The sequence below is a fragment of the Oratosquilla oratoria genome, chromosome 15 (assembly GCF_046742065.1).
Source record: "Oratosquilla oratoria isolate Oo_2021 chromosome 15, ASM4674206v1, whole genome shotgun sequence".
Lineage (NCBI taxonomy): Eukaryota > Metazoa > Arthropoda > Malacostraca > Stomatopoda > Squillidae > Oratosquilla > Oratosquilla oratoria.
In genome coordinates, this window is record NC_134791.1 from 47,187,487 (window position 1) to 47,192,486 (window position 5,000).

Sequence of the window (5,000 nt, forward strand, 5' to 3'; positions counted from 1 at the left end):
GACTCAGGTTTAACTCAGATGAGGTAGAGACTGACTGCAGTAACGAAAGGTTTGATATAGTATTCAACTCCAGATTGCTGAAGGTTTCAATCAGCTGATTATAATTAATTTTCTTCGGTAGCTAGAACTTTAAAGAAATTGAGTTTCGTACTTAAAGTATTGCTGAATGCTAGATATTTCTTGTCAGTCAGGTCAGTTGTCATCATGTCAGGTTATCGTGTCATTGTCGTGTTCGTTATGAACTTTGCTCTAGCTAGAGAATGTCGACTTTATGTAGCTGAGAGGTGGGGAGGAAAAGGAAGAGGAGGGAGAGGAAAAAGAGGAAGAAGAGGAGAAGGAGGAGGAAGAAGAAGAGGAGATGCAGCTACAGCAAGGGTGCAGTACTCGGTATCATGATAACTGTCAAGCGTATCGGCACAGAACAACGGGTTATATTAACACTAAACAATGCTGCGACGTCAACAATAGCTGTTGAAAACACGAACAATGGTGGATATCCTGGAAAAAAAAGACGAAAGCTTGGCGTATGCAAGTGACGATTGGTGACCGGTCTACATGAATACAAGCAGGTGCAAATACATGCGCGCTTGCATGCAGATATGCATGTGTACATGCATGCACGCGTTTAGGAATTACGGAAGCCTTTGCTCGTGTAGTCACTGACGTTGAGTTTGCTTAGCTTGCAGGTAGACTTGAACTGTCTTCAAGCAAGGGCTAGCGAGAGCTTATCTGGGTCGTCCGAAGAGTCAGCCTGCATAGACTCGTTAACAGTGTCCTGATGTAGTAGCCTTACATCCTTGTAAAACATGCTTAGGTTTCTCTTGGGTGATTTCGCAACAAGAAATTAGATTTGGGAAATATTATGAGTGAATGTAGCTTTAGATTCCTTTGAACCGTCAGCGACCTTAACTCCAGAGCCAGGGCGAGATTGTCCATAGGGATACAAGCGCCGGTAAGCTACAATCCACAGCAATAGTTCCTGGCGCCACAGAGGTGGGGAAGGTGCACGAAGATGGATGGGGTGAAATAACCGGGAGTCAGTCAGAATACAACAAGATACGAGAGGGATTTATCGAGATGGGCATGAAAGGGATGCTGCAGAGGTGCATGAAATAGTTTTGCGGAAGCCGGAATACATAATTATTGCCACCCTGTACGAAAGGAATTCATCGCGGTATTTGATAATGCAAGAGTCTAGTCGCCCAAACAATGTCAAAACAAGCTTCGAGTGGAAGCTGACGCAACTGTTCCTTTCTGTTCTCAATTTTTTCACTTCGGAGGGGGATGGCAGGTGGTGATGAGTATGGAGCTGCCTAGTGTAGGCCTTGTGGTCTCTTGCAGTCTCCTTCATTCTTATGTTCTTACGTATGTTCTTATGTACCTCAATTGAACGAAATCTTTTGACAGCAACAAGAATGAACACTAAACAAAACAAACTGGTAATCAACACAGGTTTGGCAGAGGTGGAAGTTATTTCTCATCTCTGCATGTGATCGCCTGGTAGCAGTGAGAATAAGCTCTAAAATTAAAAGTAGCAACAGTGTGAAAGGAAAATTGCACGGTTTACCTGTCTAAGATTTATCCCGCTGCCGAGCGGGTTATTGCGTCGTTACTTGCGGTGAAGGTCGAGGGGATGGCGGTTCGAACCCTGCCACCGGCGAAGTTGAACCAAGGGCATTATGGTTCATTAAATTCCTTGCTACAAAGTCCTCTGTAAGGGGCACCGTCCTAGCCTCCCGGTAGCGGGGGAGCTTGTGACGTTAAACCATATCATCATCATAAATGCTGAGTCCCATCCCTCCTGGGAAGCTCAGGAGCCATTCTTCTCCCGAATAAACTCGTCTGACGCTGGTCAGAACAAATTTGACCTCTCCAGTCAGGTGAAGTCATTTTCTAGACACTTTATGGTCCTCGTTAAGCGATTTCATTCGACTGAAGGACATATAGGATCTCGATCGAACGAGAATTTGTTTTGTCTCAAGTCTGCCCTTACCTACATGAAATCATTTCACCAAAACAATATATATGCGGTGTTTTCATTTTGTAGTAATTTTCTTAGTTACATTTGAAGGTTTTTTGATATCAGATATGTTACGCCACAATAATGAAATATCCTTATCTAAACAAAAATGTACAATTATTTAGCAACAAGGCGACATAATTTCACCGAGGTTATTTACTTCCTGCCTCGAGGGAATTTTCAGAGCTGAGTTGGCTTTAATGGGGAATACTTTAATCACCTGAGGTTTGTAGATAGTATTATTTTCATTTTTGAAACAACGGAGGATTTGCAAAATATGCTCAATAATCTAAACCAGTGAGGTCTGAAAGTAGGTTTGAAGAACAGAGTAAAGTGTAGTGCACAGGTGATGAATGAAAGGAATCAAAACTGGGTTGGGAAACTAACCGGAGAGGTTAATGGAAAACGGAACAAGTGTATTACAGACTGGACGCCGCGAGGTGGCAAATGTGTAAGAGGAAGACCAGATAGAGAAGTTTGCAGGGGTAACGTGGCAATGGTTGGCGTTGTCGTGTGACTTGTGGAAGAAGTTGGGAGAAGCAAATAAAAATGAAGAGTATACGCCAAGAAAAGCTTACTCACAATCTAAACAGGGACATTTATCCCTATGTACCACAATGAAAGTCGGAGCAAGTGATATCAGTGGCCGATAGAGTCGGACCAGCCCTTTATTCGTTCTCACGAGATGGAATCGAAACTGAGCGTGCCACAGGGGCACAGGTCTCCATGTAGCAAACTAAAAAAAAAAAAAAAAAAAAAAAAAAAAAAAAAAAAAAAAAAAAAAAAAAAAAAAAAAAAAAAAAAAAAAAAAAAAAAAAAAAAAACGGCAGTAAGTGAAGTAAAAGCAAGGTTAGTCTAATTGGACTAAAATAATATGCCTTTGTCATTGTTCATGCACTGTGGCCGTGAAAGCACTTCCCGGATGCTTACCACGAAAGAATAGCACCATAACAGTTCCATGGTATAGTGAAATTATTACTAGGAAGAACTTAGCTTTGGCCCAAGCTGTCTCCTTTACTCTTGTATTTGATCTGGTAAAAAGAAGGAACTCATCTAACTTAATACTAAACATTGAACTTGAGGAAAGCTCATCGTAGAAGCATGAGACTGTCGAGTTTAGGTAAAAAGCCTTTTGATCAAACGTGAGGAATATTTCACTGTACACTAAGTTTGAGGATTTGTATTTAGATTTCCATTTGATCACAATGGAACATATTAATCTATTTTTTCTAAAAAATAAAATGAAATAAATAAATAAATAAACTCAGGGGTGACTTGATACAGGTCTTCAAAATTTTAAAGGAAACTGACATCAAAAGCGATGATATTTTTACCCTGAATACGAATCAGACAAGAAATAACGGTCTCAAGCTGTCAGGACGTAGACCTAATTTGGAAGTGGGTAGGAACAACTTCGCCGATCGTGTAGTTAATGAATGGAATAAACTTCCTGCAGACGCAGCGCAATGCAGTAAAGTTCGAATTTTAAGATTCATTTAGATAACCACCGAAGCAATATGTTGTAATGTCTACCAATTTTCTGGTTCAGTTGTTTATCAATTTCTTCGTCTAACAATTTACTTTTAGCATCCGAACTATCTATGGACCAAAAGGTCTCCCGTTGGCATAGTATTCCTTTGTAATACTTTGTAATCGTCCCTGTAATCAACCGAATCCGACATGGCTTGCTGGAGAGGCGGACTAGTCACGTTAAAAGAAGAAGTTGGTCTTCATTGTCCATTTGTATGATCAATAGCATAGCCTGAAATCTGTTCAAATATGCAAATTGTACAAATAGGCTGTAAAATATATAATCACCCGAAAAGAACAGATATCTCTACCAAAACAGCCAAGCTAGAAAAATGGGATGAAAAATGGGTGATAAAACCAAACCGCTAGTAAGTATGAACTACTATACATATACTGCAAAGTACAGGATATCAGGGAAAAGCAGAGGACAAACAGGATATTGATATAATTTAATAACAACAGTCTCAGAGACATTAGATAGGATTTAGGGTTGATAGCGTGGCCACTTGACTCTCAGGCTCAACTCTTATAAACAAACTATATATATATATATATCTTTATTCAACCACAAACAACTTTTAATTCCATGCCATCGCAATCGAGACTGAAGAATCGCTCGATGGAGACATTTTGTTGGAAATTGAAACGTGGACGAGCCGAGGATTCGAACCCAGCTAACCCGTAACAAAGTTACAGTGACTTAAACCAATGCGCTATCTCTTGATAGCGCATTGGTTTAAGTCACTGTAACTTTGTTACGGGTTAGCTGGGTTCGAATCTTCGGCTCGTCCACGTTTCAATTTCCAACAAAATGTCTCCATCGAGCGATTCTTCAGTCTCGATTGCGATGGCATGGAATTAAAAGTTGTTTGTGGTTGAATAAAGATATCAATTGATCGCTGGGAACCATTCAGTGTAGATGTATATATATATATATATATATATATATATATATATATATATATATAAATATATATATATATACTTTGTTAATTTTTCTAAAAAAAAATTCTCTGTACTGTCTCCCAATCCCATTAAACTTAATCAGTATAAGTTTAGAGGGGATGCTGTGACGTACTACTAGTAAGTTGGTACCAAATATCAGATGACATTATGAAAATCACACGAAATCATAAAATATGTGTTCTGGCAGACAACCAGAGTAAATGGTAGTCACCAGAAACCACTGGGGTTCAAACCTCGGACATCCTTGATTATGAGGTGACAGTGAAACCGCGTTCGCCAGTGGCACACTGTTGAATTTCGAGATGAATTACCAATCACTTCATCATCGTTACCAGTACCATCCACGCTTGATAATTAGATCATTAGGAGAACTGATAGCAACACATTGTGTAAATGATACCAATTATTCACTCACGAAGATTTATTGTTAACATTGTCATCAAGCACAAGCAGGTGCGAAATGAACAAGAGTTGTCAGTGACAA